This window comes from Antechinus flavipes, chromosome 6, assembly GCF_016432865.1.
Source record: "Antechinus flavipes isolate AdamAnt ecotype Samford, QLD, Australia chromosome 6, AdamAnt_v2, whole genome shotgun sequence".
Taxonomy (NCBI): Eukaryota; Metazoa; Chordata; class Mammalia; order Dasyuromorphia; family Dasyuridae; genus Antechinus; species Antechinus flavipes.
Window position 1 is genome coordinate 178,841,506 of NC_067403.1, and position 15,135 is coordinate 178,856,640.

General features: G+C 38.6%; 1 protein-coding gene across 1 annotated transcript in view; it reads left to right on the forward strand.

Moving 5' to 3' along the window:
- The first annotated feature begins 658 nt into the window (after positions 1–658).
- Positions 659–15,135, forward strand: part of NDNF (neuron derived neurotrophic factor) — a 39,383-nt gene continuing 24,906 nt past the window's right edge. Inside the window, exon 1 of the mRNA XM_051965912.1 lies at positions 659–1,571. The gene's annotated coding sequence lies outside the window, so the exon portion shown is untranslated. The remainder of the gene's footprint in view (positions 1,572–15,135) is intronic.

The window sequence follows — 15,135 nt, forward strand, 5'->3', positions numbered from 1 at the left end:
AAAGAAAGAAAGAAGAAGAAGAAGAAAGAAAGAAAGGAAGAAGAAGGAAGGAAAGAAAGAAAGGAAAGAAAGAAAGAAAGAAAGAAAGGAAAGAAAGAAAGAAAGAAAGAAAAAGAAAGAAAGAAAAGAAAGAAAAAAGAAAGAAAAAAGAAAGAAGGAAGGAAGGAAGGAAGAAAGAAAGGAAGGAAGAAAGGAAAGAAAGAAAGGAAGGAAGGAAGGAAGGAAAGAAAGAAAGAAAGGAAGAAAGAAAGAAAGAAAGAAAAAAAGAAAGAAAGAAAGAAAGAAAGAAAAGAAATAAAGAAAGAAAGAAAGAAAAAAAGAAAGGAAGGAAGAAAAGAAAAAAAGAAAGAAAAGAAAGAAAGAAAAAAGAAAGAAAGGAAGGAAAGAAAGAAAGGAAGGAAAGAAAAGAAAGAAAGGAAAGAAAGAAAGAAAGAAAGAAAAGAAAGAAAGAAAGAAAAAAGAAAAGAAAGAAAAAGAAAGGAAGAAAGAAAGAAAGAAAGAGAAGGACGAGGAGGGAGAGGGAGTCAGAGAGAGAGAGAGAGAGAGAGAGAGAGAGAGTGCGCGCGCGCTCTCGGCCAGCAGGAGGGACATTGGGGGGAGGGGGAAAAGGAGACGGGGGAGGCGGCCCAGGCAGGGGAGAGAGAGGGAGGGCGTCTCTGAGCTTCACTAGTGAGTGACACTCGGAGCGCACACACTCGCGCTTCTCACTGAGTCGCCCTGGGGAAGAGGAAAGGAGAGAAGAGGAAAGGGAGCACCCAGTGCCACAGCTTCGGGTGCACCAGGATATCAGACAGTCGGGGAGCCCAGCTGGCCCTAGCATTTGTATTCTGTGGGGGCCGCGGCCGTCCTTGTTTGTGAGTGTGCACAGTCCGGTCACAAGCATCGGAAGGGAGGCGCGGGAGCCCAAGCTGCCGCCTCTACCCCTGCTGCCTCTACTGTTTCTGGCGCTGCCTTTGCTGCCCTGGGCTCCACTCATCCAGCCTCTATCCGCGGGTTGCGCAGCCTCACTCTCTGACTGGCTCGCTCCTCGCTCTCTTGAGCCCCAGGTATCCGGGTCGGGTCAGTACCGTCCGCCGCAAACAGCAGCCGGTTGCCGCTTGCCTCTGCAGCCTCAGTTCCAGCTCTAGCTCCATCCAGCTTAGAGGCTTAGGCTCGACTCTTTGCTGGGGCTCCGGGTGGCCCGGGGTGCCCCCGAGACATGTAAAGAGCCCCGCATCTGTCCAGGACCTTCGTCTAGGAAGCCAGTAGCAGCAGCCGCGGCTGCAGGAACCGTGTCCTTTCTCCTGGGGCCATCCGGGAGCCCCGACCCAGAAGCAGTGGAAGTTTGTGGCGTCCTCAGCAAAGTTGGGACGCTGCTTCTGGTGTTGCTGCTGCTGTTAGTACCAGAGCCGCAACGGGACTCTGGGGGGGTCGATCTGGGCACTGGAACTTGTCATCTCGAACGCACCTAAGTAATCTGCACTATTTCACAAAGAAGCACCTTACTTGGAGAGAAATTTCTTTCCTTCTGTCTCAGGGCAGGAAAACAAAACAAAACAAAACAAAACAAAACAGACCCTAGACACTGAGAGGTAAGTACGAACCAAAGGGAAGCCTGCGCATCCATATCATATCGACGTCCGTAAAAACACTACTGACGGACTGATCAGATCAGACGCACACTCTTTGCTTTCCTCAGGGCGCATCCCCTCGACAGTGTGGGGCAAAAAGCGCCTTTTGAGTCATTCGGGTCCCATGGATGCTGGGGTCCGAAAAGTGAAGTACTAGAGTGGGATTAATGCTTGAGCGGCCCACAACCCTCCTTTGAATGGGCCCAAAAAGAAGCTGAGAAAAGGAAGGGAATGATTTGGGAACTCAAGGTGCAGTAGAGGGCAGAAGATAGCTTCTTTGTAGGTGGGGGTCCTGGAGATAAACTGGGTGGGCAGGGGGTCTGGGTTTGTTCCCTGGGAGGCGAAATTCCAGAGGATGAAGTGGGGAAGATTGAGTGGTGAATCCAGTTCGGAGAGAAGGACTCCTGGTACTTTAAGGACAAGGAGGGTGATGGTGCCTCCTGCAAAGGGCAAAGGGTGGGGTGACTCAGGAAGGTGAGCTGCCACTTTCCTCCCTCTGTTTATACTGGTTACTCTTACCATTCACTAAAAGAAACAACTCACATTGATTAAAGGCATACTGCATGGAAGAAGCAGTTCTCAGCTTCGAGGCTGTAAAGATACCATCATACCGTTCCTTTACTCTAGGAACTTGCCCCCTTCTTTCCTCACCAAGTGATGGACAAGTTGGTGGGTCAGGGTTAGATCTGCCTTGACTTGAGGTAGGGAAAGGTCTCAGATTTAAAGTTGCAAGGATCTTTAGATTTTAACGCGTCCAATTTCTGAATTGTAAATATAAGGAAACTGAGGCTCAGAAACCGCTTTCTTCATACAATTAGGTCACACAATTAGGAGTATCTGCGGTAGAAGCTTGGGACTAGTTCCTAGTGATGCTCCCCACAAGATGAGGAATAAACTTCCCAGGGGTTCTTCTATGGCCCAAGGCACATTAAGGAGAGGCAGAGAGGGAATATCTCTGAAGTCATCCCTCCTTTCTGCTCAGGATCCTTTCTCCTGTGACCACACTATGCCGGACAGGTACACTAGCAGGAACTGTAGGAGGACGGGGTCAAGAGGAAGGGGGCAAAATAAGACTACCTGCCTTGTCTAGACTTCTCCTTTACACATTGCTTGAGTACACAAGGGCAGAGCAACAGGGGAGGGCAGCAAAGTAGGACCTGACGCAAGAGTTCGTTACCCCATTACGGTTCACTGCTGGGAAAGATCCACCAGCTCCGTTAGTAGGGTAGTTAGCTGGTGAGATTCTTAGTCCTGCCCCTTCCTTTGCTCCATTGGCCCCCGCTCTGTCTCTCATTGCCCCTTATGTTTTCGGGTACCTAGAGATCCCGCCTCCTGTTATCCAGTACTTTTAGATCATAGTTAAACTCAGCAAAGACACGCTGGGAAAAAAGCGGCAATTTTTGTCTCCCCAAATTGGGCATAAAAGTGTCCCGTAGCCTCCGCTTTCTTCTCTTCCTCCAAGAGTAGGAGGAAAAGGAGGAAGAAGAGGATGATGAGAAAGGAGGAGGAAGAGGAAGAGCAGCAGCAGAAGGAGGAGAAGTAGGATGCCAACGAGATACCAGGGAATTAGACAGCCTCCTGCCTCCCTCACCACTCCCACCACTTCTACTGAAGGGCAGCTGCCCCGATGCTTTCCTCCTACTCCTCCTCTGCCAGTCATGGGCGCCCAGGGGGCGCCCAGTCACCATCCGGGGAGTAGACCTCCGGGGGTAGCTAGTTGCCTAGTCTGCATTTCTTTTCTCAGTACTCTCAGACAACTTCGTAGGGCTACTGGATGCCTTTACATGTCTTCCCTTGCCGGACGTCACAGAAAAGGCTCTTTCTTCCTTCCCGCTTCTTCAGACGTTTTCTTTCCAATACACAGCACCACTTTTGAGTCGTCTTCCTCATCCTTTTCCTCTTTCTCTTCCTCTCTTCCCTCCTCCCAATCCCTTGACCTCCGCTTCTCCTTCTCCCAGTTAGCTCCTCAGAGAAAGCCTGATAGGTTTCTGCGAGAAAAAAAAAAAACCTCCTCTCCCCACACCCTTCTTAGTCTGCTAGGGATGGGGAAAAGGGGGAGCTAATCCCAGGTGTGCTTAATGAGAATGGAATTTAAGAGAAAGAAAGCTAGAAGGATAGGAGAGAGAGACAAGGACAAAGACAGAAAGAGTCAGAAATCAGAGACTTTTGAGAGAGACTGAGAAATTCTGTGTGTAAAGACACCTAACATTTATTACTGATTATTATTTATTAAAAATTATAATGGGATTGTAATCTTAAAAGGACATCTACATTTCATATTCACTCAATTGGTTTGTTGCAAAGTTTTCCAAGAGTGATTTCTGTGAAAATATCAGAAAAGTATTACTTTCTGACACCTATCTTTCATATGGGATTAATCAATCTCTATGAAAAATTATCATTAAAGTGAAAAATCCACACAATTTTGAATGGCAGGTTATGCTTGCAGTTTTATAAACTGCCTTCCTCAAAATAAAAAAAAAAACTGGGAAACATAATTAATTGGGGTCCCAATTCCCATTTTTAATTTAAATATATTTTGAATTATGTTAAAATGTCCCTTGACTTAACCTCCAAAAGTGTTTTTTCTCCTAGCTTTTAAGGGGCAAAAGGGTGTAGTAATTAACCATATGTGACTAGACAGATAGAGAAAAGAGAAAAGCTTTTTCAAGAAATACTTTCTATATCCATAGAAATGGGGGAGGGGAAGCTCATATAAGTTGCTAGCTTTCACCCTCTTCTGAGCCTAACTTCAATGCATGTCCTTAATCTGTACCACACTCTCTAAATATAACAACTTGCATATAGCTTGGTCTAGGATATTGTTTTCATTTTTATGTCAGATCTTTTTATTCACTAAACCTATATGTCAAAACATAAGGCTAATCATTGCAATAGCACTCTTTTAATTTGTAACTATCATTTAAAAAAAGTAGAAGAAGAAAAAGAAGAAGCTAGACTGCTGTAATGGGCCCAAATTGCTTAGAATTGTGTGTGGTTTAAATTATGCCTTTTTTTTTTTTCAACAGAAATAAGGCTATGAATATAAAACATCTTTTAATCACTTGCAGATACAGCTTTTATCTCTTAAGAGAGTAACAAAATATATAATTGAAGAATCTCTTTTGGTCTTAAAACGTTGGAGGGGGGATCCCCCAGTTTATTTGTCCTGGACCTATTTAACATTCATGTGGGAAAGTATGGTGCTTTCCCAAAGCTGGGTAGTTTATTGTTATAGGCAAATTTAACTTCTAGCTACAGTGGATCAGTCATTCCAAGACTAGCATTGGAACTTCATCAGCTGATTGAGGAACCTGGAGATTCAGTTTTCCACTCCTTTCCTGTCCATATTCCTTTTGTATTTTGGGGAGGGAGTCGAAGGAATAAAGGGGAAAAGAATGGAGGAGGGCAGGGGGATAGTGCTATTTTAAAAACTTTAATCAAGTAATGTTGGAAGGGAGGTTATAGAGTGGATTTCTCTTCTTCCATATGTTCAGAGATTTATTTCATTAACAGTTTCATGTCTAGAGATCTAAATTGAAGTTTAAACAAAATGTCTCGTTCTTTCTCTTCCTCTTTCCCTTTCTCCCTTTCTCCCTCTTTCCCTCTCTTCCTCTTTCTCTCTCTCCCTTTCTTCTTCTCTCCCTTTCTCCTTTTCTTTCTGTCTCCTTCTCCTCCTCCTCCCACCCCCTCGCATGCTAGGTATAATTGATCCCCAGTATCCAGAGAAAGAGGACTCAGAATAGATGAGAAGAAAACTCTTGTTACAATATATTTGTATGCAAATCCACAATTTTCAGAGGGGTACCAGGATTCCATCCTACTCCCCAGTGCTAGAAATATAGATGAATTTGAGAAGGTTAACTCTTTTAGTAGTTTTCCTTGAGAACTCACTAGAAGGTTTCAGGGGACAAGATGTGGGTCTTGCACCATCAGGAGTTTCAACATCTTCCCTTCCCCCTTATCAAGTTTTCTTGTAAGCAGCCGGCACCCTCCCTGGCAGCAGGTGAAAGTGTGAACTTTACCAGAAGTGGATTGCCATCTGCTAGCTGCTAGGAAGAAGAGAAGAGTGAGTGTTATTGGCCAATACTGTGTCAGAATTGAGACACATTATCACCCCAACCATTTATACGGACTTGGGGCAGGGATTGGAATACTCATTTTAGAATGTAATGGTTTATTTTTTCCTTGATCTTATTTTTTTCTTCATCTCATATTTTTTTTAGAAGAAGAGGTCACCACAAATTATAGTTAAAAGAATTTTTTGTAGGTGTTACCAAAAAAAAAAATCTTTGCTTTGAAAACTAATATTCAATATTCTGGCTTCCCTCCATTAACTAAGCATTGCTTTTGAGAATAGATTTTTTTTTTCAAATAGATTTTGGATTCTACCACTTTTTCAAAGTGAATTCTACTTTATTACTAAGCAGCATTATCAAACACAGAATAATTGCCAGGATTCCTTATATTAATTGTCAATAAAAGAAAAACATCTAATCCCTCCAACCTTTTCTTTTAAAAGTAATGCATCCATCTCATTCTGTGATTCCCAGGAGAGTACAACTGTTCTTATAATTTTGGAGTGGCTGCAGCAGTTTGTGGGATAAGATCCATGAATTCAGTTCCATTTCAAGTTAAGAAAGAATGCCCTGGGTACATTTAGACCTCCAAGAGCATACCTAGCATCTGCTGCAATACAATCCAGGCAGTTCTGAGCCAAGAGCAGCCAAAGCGTCCATTGGGCCTTAGTTCCCAAATGTACAGCCCAAAGAAGATACGACTGCCATTTTTCTTTCCTTCGTCTTAGTGTGAACAAAATAATTTACCGGAGTTCTATTCTAGAAATCACAGAGGAATTTGTTCCAGATGACATCTGCAAAACATGATGGAGAGAGTATATGTTTTAATTTTGCCAAACAAAACCCACAGCTTGTTTTAACATCTTAAAATATTAGAAGCAAAACCCCTGAAGATGGGATAAAAGACAGCCAGCATAATGTTTCAGTAGGGGAGTGTGTGTGCACACTTCATTGATGAAAAAGCAGTTTTAAGCAAAGAACAGTTGGGCACTTTTTAATTATTCTGTAAATAAAGATTGGATTTTAATTGCAGCAAATATTCTTGTAGTCAGTCCTAGGTATAATAGTGATTTCATGATGCATTTTTTCAAATCTTTATCTTCATGTCCAGAATTAACACTTCCTTAAAGCAAGAAAATGGCTAGCAGAATACTTATAGATAAGCAACTGAAGTCCTTGGAAATCTTCTTTTGAAAATCAAATAATTTTCTGCCTTTGGACTGTATTTATACTTTGTGTTTTTGCAAACAGGAGGACAATCAGAAAGACTTTTTACTGATAGGGTATCATGGCATTTGAGAGAAACCTTAGCAAATGACAACTTACAAGCTGACATGTCACAACTTAATTTTTCAGGAGACTTTCCTTTTAAATTAGAAGAGAATGTCATTGCAAAATGGAGATAAAGCTCACACCCACAAACTATATTTGTTACAGGATTCAAATAATTTTCTCCTAGTGCTTTATATCAGCAAAAGTGAGATCTGAGGACAAGAGAGCTGAAAGAATAGTGCAAGTTTTTCTCCTTGGTTTTGTTCTTTTTGTTTAAGAGGAAATAGAGTCTAGTGTTCATTCACCTCTGCCAGCTGTTGCCAAAGAACACATCTGCCATAATCTTTTGCTCTCTGAAGAGGTCATAAAAGAAAGGGAGCCAATACAAATGTGGTTTTCATAATTACTTCAAATAAATGTCTTCTTAAGCAATTTTTATGCTTCTGAGAAAAAAAAAGTATAAAAAGACACACTCTGAGGAGTCAAATTGGCCCCTGGCATTAGAAAGCCAGGGAGGAAATACTCTGGTCTTTGAAAATTGCCACCACATGAATCAATGAGAGATTTGGAAACTTTTTTTGCCCATGTTGATGAATGACCTGGGATTAAAAATGAACAGATCCAATATGAACAGCAATAATGCATCTTTGGTGGAAGATAATGTGGGTGGAGGAATCTAGTCTTGACTCAGAAGTATCTCTACAAGAGCAAGGAAGTGAATGAAAGTACAAGAGATCTGCTGGGTTTAGGACCTCTCCACTATAGACAGATAATGCTAGTGTTATCTTCGACTCATAAAGAACAAGTTGAAAACACAGTGCATGCATGAGGTTACAGTGATGGCATGGTTGGAGTTGGCCCTGTCAGGGGCTACCACCACATTATGGTGGTATTCTGCTATCAAAATTATTTTCCAATTAAACTGAGAGCATTATAGAATTCTATAACCCCCTCACTTATACAAAACTGGGAATATAATTTAACTCTATTTTAATAATTTTATTGGATACTCTCTAAAAGACAAAAATCACACTGCTATTTTGAGACATGGATATACATGTATTCATAGCTTGAACTACTTGAAAGAGTGATTGAATGGAATCTGAGGGCTTCAGTTGAAATCCCAGCTCTGACATTTTTAATCTGTGTGGCCTTGGGTATGTCACTTAGATGTTCTATGCCTCCATTTCTTCAGCTATAAAATGGGTTAGACCAGATGACTTTTTAGGTCTCTTTCAATTTTAGATCTATGATCTATATCATACGGTTCAAGTCATTCTTACGTTCCATGTATATATATATATATGATTGCATTATAAAACAAAATATGTATGTATATATGGAAAATATATGCATATACATGTACATGTATGTTACATCTCTATGTTGTCCATATGTCAGTAAGGCTTTTTAATCTTCTGCATTAATATCTGCTCTTTTAGTATTTATAGCAGTGGACATTATATAGTGCTTCAAAATTTGCATAACTTTCCATATACTATCTCATTTTGTGCTCGGATTTTTTTTTCAGATTGAATTATTTGAAATATAAATAGATCTGATAATTGGGGAGATAGCTGTTTTCAGATGTACTAAATGACCAAGGTCAGACTGAGTCAGCAAGGCAAAAATAATCTTGGTAATGGGAGAAAGAGAAGTGATGATTTAGTTCATTTAGCATAATGTTTGGCACATAGTAGGAATTTAATCAATACTCATTTTCCCTTGTCACACATCTTTCCTCCTACCTGGGTCTTGTTCCAAAAGAGAATATTAGTTGTATAGACCTTCAAAATATGTTCAAAAGACATGCCATTGAAATATAACATGCTAATCATAAATAATAATTTTAGCTGGAGTAAAAACTTTTATTATATAATTATCATTTTTAAGACAAGATTTTATTGAGGATACATTGACTTTGGGAGGAAAGAATGATCTACTAGCTTAGTAGAAAAAAATTAGATTTTTTTCAAAATAATTGATTTTCTTTGTAATTGTATATATTTTATTTTATTTTGCATTTAAAATTACTCTGAGAAGTGCATACATTTCACCAAATTGTCAGAGGCCCATCTCTCTGTCTCTGAGTCTGTCTCATCTTTGTCTTTGTTTCTCTGTGTCTCTGTCTCTCTCTTTCTCACACACAAAACTGATCCAGGAGGCCCCCTCAAATTCTCTTCTCCCACTTCTCCCATTGATGCTTGAAATTCATTCCATTCCCCACCCCTTTAGAATTTCATTCCATTGGGTTGATAAAGTTTTTCAGATCTTAGAAGTTTACTTTGAAAATGAAAATGGCAGGGAAGACTAGTTGGTAGTTAACTGAGAATATGGCCCTGCTTATAAAAAAACCCAGGATGAAGAATAGAATTGGATAAAATAATGAAGGAGATACTTTTCTTTGGTACCTCTAGACTCCCCTCTGAGGAAGCTTTCCCCACCTTCCACTGTGGTATCAAATTCCTACCCACCCCCTTCGTAGGCTGTATGCTCCCTCTCCATTTATCAAAACCAGCTTTCTGCCCTTTATACCCTCATGTCAGCTATTTCTTAATGTGCATTGGAGTCCTTGTGTTAGTTCTCCCAGGGGTATCTCCATTTTATACCTTATCTCTAATTGTGGAGGAAAAGGCTTATCCCTTGTAAAGGAATGTCTGGCCTCCTTAATTAACACTGCATAAGCAAGCCCTCCTTGGGACTTGCATTGAAGGGGCCTGGGGCACCCAGCAGGGCCAGAAGGGCAGTGAAAAGGGATCTCCAGGACAAATTTTACCTATTGTGTAACTTATACAAGGGTCTTGTCTATTTATTGGTATAAAACAACACAAAGAGTGACAGCTTGGTGTGTTTAAAAAAAAAAAAGCTCTTGACTTGATGTCAGTCCACCTAGTTTTAATCTCCTCTCAGCATGATACTCCATCTGTAAAAGAAACCCAGAGCTATCTGTAATCTCTATCTCAATTCTTCAACCATCATTTTTTTCTATGTCATCACTATGTGCCAGGCAAGCATCTCAAAAAGGTGATAGTTCTCACCCTCAAGGAGCTTTTATTCTGTGGTCAACTCCAAACAGTGTGAAGAATATTTTTAAACATTCTTAGGATCTGTGGAAAGCCTCATGGGAGGTTTTTACAAATGTAGATGAGGGTTTTTTCAGAAATCCAATTTTTAAAACTACAGCTGATTTACATTTCCTTGCATCTGTATTCTGAAAAATTCAATCCAAGAGTGTTATTTTTTCAATGACTATAGCATGTCCATAGAATCTCTGATTTTTGCATAAGCTCCTATGATGGAATATCACAACATTAAAAAAAAATAAAACAATAATTACATGAGCAGGAATCTAGGATTGTAGTTTTAGGACTAAAAAGGTAGCTGTATGACCAATATGGAAATATATTTAGAAGAATTATATGTTTAGCCCTCTATCAGATTGCTTGCCCTCTTGGATATATTTTGGAAAAATAAAATTTTATTTTGAAAAATAGTTCTAAACAATTCATTTGGATTCCCATATTTCAGATTGGTCTGAATGTGTAAGGCTCTGTGAATCTGATAAATTCACAGACAACTTAAGTCGACTTTATTTTGTAACTGATTCTGAAATAGGAAAGCAAGGCCCCTGAGCTATTTACAGATGGGGATATTGATTTACAAAAGTGTTCATGATTTTGTCATTGAGGCTAGATTCCCAACTGATAAAAGCTGAGTTCTGGGATTATGAGGAGCAGGGGAAGAACAGGAAAAAAAAAAGTCAGACCAATTATAAATGTTTCTAAGGGAAAATAAGCTTGTCCTGAGATTTATTGCACAATGAGTTTCCTTATGCTAAGATAGTCCACTCAGAGCTTCTTTTGGAACTGACTTTTTTCAGAGAGATGAAATATAGGTCACATTTATGATTACATTAAATCTCTGTGTGAAAAAAAAAAGCCATCCAGATGTTTCCAAATATCTAAATGCTAGGTATTTTTGGACAAAATGTGGGTGATTAATTTGAATTCTTATTTTTTATCTTGGCATTTGATATTGTGTTAAAAGCAATCTTACTTTGGAGGAAAGAATACATTGGGAATTTAAGCTATTTCTCAAAACAGGAAGAAAATCTGCTCTGAAGAATGAGATATTTACCTTTTGTGACAGAAAAAAAAATTAAACCCAAACTTCTCACAGTTGAGTTGTCAATAAGTGCTTTGCAAATGGAGGTTCCTTTTCTGTCACCATACTTTTGGATAGGTTCTGTTATGTCCTTGAGGTACAGTTTCTTCTCACTTCCAAATCATTGAATCCCAAGCTTCCTTTGAGACTTACTTCATATGCCACTTCCTAGGAAATGCCTTTTCTGAATCTCTTGTTAGTACTACAGTATTAGTGAGAGATTATTAGGGAGAGAGCGGCCAAATAATTTTATTTTTACTTTTCTGGTTATAGTAGAATACTATAGTATTCTGTAGTAGAATATAAACTTTGAGAGGTCTGAGACTTTTTGTCACTGCTTTTTCATTTTTCATTTTGATGTCCCAGCATCAAACATAGTTACCAACAATTCTATAACAGGTCTCTTGTTGACTTCTTTTGTAGATCAGCTGTATTTGGTAATAGACACTATCATTTCTTTATCCTTTCTTCAGTATTTTAACTATGAGAAGCAGTTGTGGAAAGACACTGTATAGCGTATTGGGTCTGGAATCTGGAAGACCCAAATTCAAATTTGACATCAGACATTTACCAATTGTGTGACTCTAGAAAAGTCACTTGGCCTCTGCTCAGTTTTCTCAACTGTAAAATGGGATAATAATAACCTATCTCTTAGGTTTGTTGTGAGAACAGATGAGATAGTATTTCTTAAAAGAGTTAGCATAGTGCTCATTCCCTAGGAGCTGCTATATAAATGTTTAGTCCTTTCCTTTCCCTGTTCTAATATTGCTTTTTGAATCACTTAATTATATCTCTTCCATTCTATTTTCTGTTCTTCATAGAATGTACTACTTGGATAAATTTTTCCTCTCTCTCCCTCCCTCCCTCTCTCTCTCTCTCTCTCTCTCTCTCTCTCTCTCTCTCTCTCTCTCTCTTCCCCCCCTCCCCCCAGCTCTCTCTTTTTCCTTTCTCTCTCCCTTAAGTATTCTATCATTTTCTCTTGCTTCCTTTCTTCCATGCACTCTTGGAATCCATATGGCCATGATATTCTCTTTTTCTAAAGATCTACTTGTACTTATTGTAAAGTTAATTTTTTTCTTGGTTGACCTCTTAGTGTTCTTATAACCCATGAGATTTCTTCATTGTACTTGAGCTTCCATATTTTTAATCTCAGTTCCTGCTATGGGAAATTGTTTCAGTATCAGGCTCCTCTCTGTCTTGCACTCTTGGATGCAGTGGGTAGGTTCTATTCTCTCTGCAACCAGATGCTGAAACGCTACAGTTGTGAATGGAGTGATGGAACCAGATTCTAGCTTCTTAAAAGTCCTCCCACTTTCCTGGCAAGTATTATCTGGCTCTATATCCCTTTCCAGTGATGTTTTAAGGCCTGGCTCCAAACCTTCTTAAAGCTCCACCATCCTTGAATTCGGATCCATCTGACTTCAGACACCATTTACCCAAAATTGGGTTGACTTTACCCCCACCAATATGTTCTCTATTCACAGTACCCATAAACTTTAGGGTTCATTTATCAGAGACTAAGATGACTTTATACCTTTTATCCTTCTTGCCTCAAAATACATACATGCATAGTCTCACTTAAAGTACCCACAAGTTTCTGACCATCTTCTTCTATAGCTCTGCACTAGATGGAATAATTTACTATTGTTTGTTGTTGTTTTATTAATCTTTCCATCTGGAATTCTTTTAAATAATTGTGGGAGTGAATGTGAGGGGAGCTATGGCCCTCTGAGCCCTTTACCATCTTCATCTTAGACAATAGTCTCCCAACATCCCTTCTAAATAGAATTTCTCTTTGTCGATGCCCTTTACAACTTTGCTGGAAACATATTGTAATTTACCTTACCACTTTGTGTGTCTCGCTTTCCTACCTATAGCCCTCAGCTTTCAAGAAAGAATCGTTTATAAATACTAGAAAAAATGACATTGCTGTAAATTCCACTTGCAGCTTGTGAAAAACAGTGCCATGTTTTTAAAATCCCAAAATCCTAACAGTTTTCAAATGTTTTTAGAAATCTCTTCTGGGTACAATCTGTGTCAACCTCCTTAATCTCTTAATCGTTGAACCAATTGATTTTTATTGTTCTAGTGCATTAGAAACAGCAGCAGAGCAATCCCAACTCTGAAAATGCACACTCCATTCTGTTTGTTTCTAATGTTCATCTCTATGGAGTTCACTGCAACTTTCACATTTCTACAGCTGAGAAAAATCAGCATTTCAGTGATTGGACTTTTAGCCATTAAACACAGCAATGTTTTCTCAAATTCTAAGATATTATTGAGGACTTAAAATTTTTAAAACTCATCCAGTATTTCCTTCATTTAGTTCTTTGATTTCTGAATAAAGAAGTAAAATCAATAGGATCATTAAATATGTTTTTTCCTACAATGCTGTTTTCCCTCTTTTAATGGTTAGGTTATTGGTAATTTTTGTAATCTATAATTAAAAACAAAGCAAAATGAAAATACCTCTCCCCAGCAACAGATTCATTTAATTGTGTCTGAATTCAAACCTTTACCTGTAAGATAATGAGAGGAAATTTAGAATAAAGTTGTAAAAAAAAAATGACTAGAATATTTTGGTTCTTGCCAAGCGTGAAAGTAAATAACTTCCTGGATGTTATATTATATGAAAAATGACTGTTTCCATTATACTTTTTTTTCAAGGTCATATGTAAAAAGGCAGCTAGATGTCAGTCTTAGGGTTTTTAAAAAATCAATGTTACATGATGACTTCCTTATTCACTTGGGATGGACAACGAATCTAAATAACAGAATTGAGATTCCTTCCTTAAAAAAAAAAGTTACTTGTAGTTATGCAAAGAAGATTTAAAAGTAGTATACTCTGATAGTTTTTAAAATGTATTATTATTTTCAATAATAAGATTTTATATCTAAAAACTGGAAGATTACCTAGAGGCCATATTGTCCAACTCTTTCTGAATCAGTCAGTCAATAAATATTAAGTGCCTACTATGTGTTTGGCACTGTGCTAAGTGCTAGGAGTGCAAGGAAAGGCATAAGTCCTAGTCTTAAGGAGTTCACAATGAAGTGGTAGAAAGACAACATAGAAAAAGAAATTGGGGTATGATGAAGTCCTACAGCCAGCTTGGGAAAGGTTCAAAGTTTGCTTCATCTTGCAGAATGTTGAGTTTCTGGAAATGATGAAGTCCAGGAAAACAGGAGAGGTGGGAAATGATGAGAATTCCCTGCCTGCTCTTTTTAACTGATGGAAGATCTGGGAGGGATTCCCACATGTCTACCATCCTCTTCAACCAAAGGGAAAGACGGGGCCTCAGTGGCAAGGGCTTCTGAGGAGGGGTGAGTTTCAGAGTTGATTTCATATTGCAGATTGCTGAATTTCTTGAGATGATCAAGTTCAAGAAAGCAGCTAGGTGGGAAATTTTCAGATGAGGAAACTGAAACTGAGGTAGATTATGACTTACTTAAAATTATACAGCAAATCTGTAATAATCTGAACCCTCTGGTTCCAGCTATTCAAGTCTAGTCAATAGACATTTATTTAAAAAACAATAATAATTTAATGAAGTTTATTTTCAATTGAAAGTAAACTAGCTTTTTAAAAATCTCAGCTAAAGTCACACCTTGTGCAAGAAACAAATGGTGATAGCATTATTTTCATTTGTTGAAATAAGCATACTTTAGGCAATCTTCCAAAATAAATAAAGAAACAATAGTGCACTATCATTATTGGTTTTAGAACAGTTTTCAAACTCTAAATAAACTTGGCATGAAAACTATACAGTTTAATTTAAATATGTCTTCTGAATAAATCTAAAACCATGAAAGCAAGTGGCCATAACAGACTGCTTGATCTTTAGATTTCTTGAATATTTTTATTTATGTTTTGTTTTTGCTGGTGTCCAATGAAAATAAAAAGAAGATAAGAGTGATTTTCATTTAGAATCCTTGATATTCATTTAAATGAAAATGTCCAGAGCTGAATTTTCTTGTGATTACTACTTTCTAAAAGAGTAGGATAAAAATCT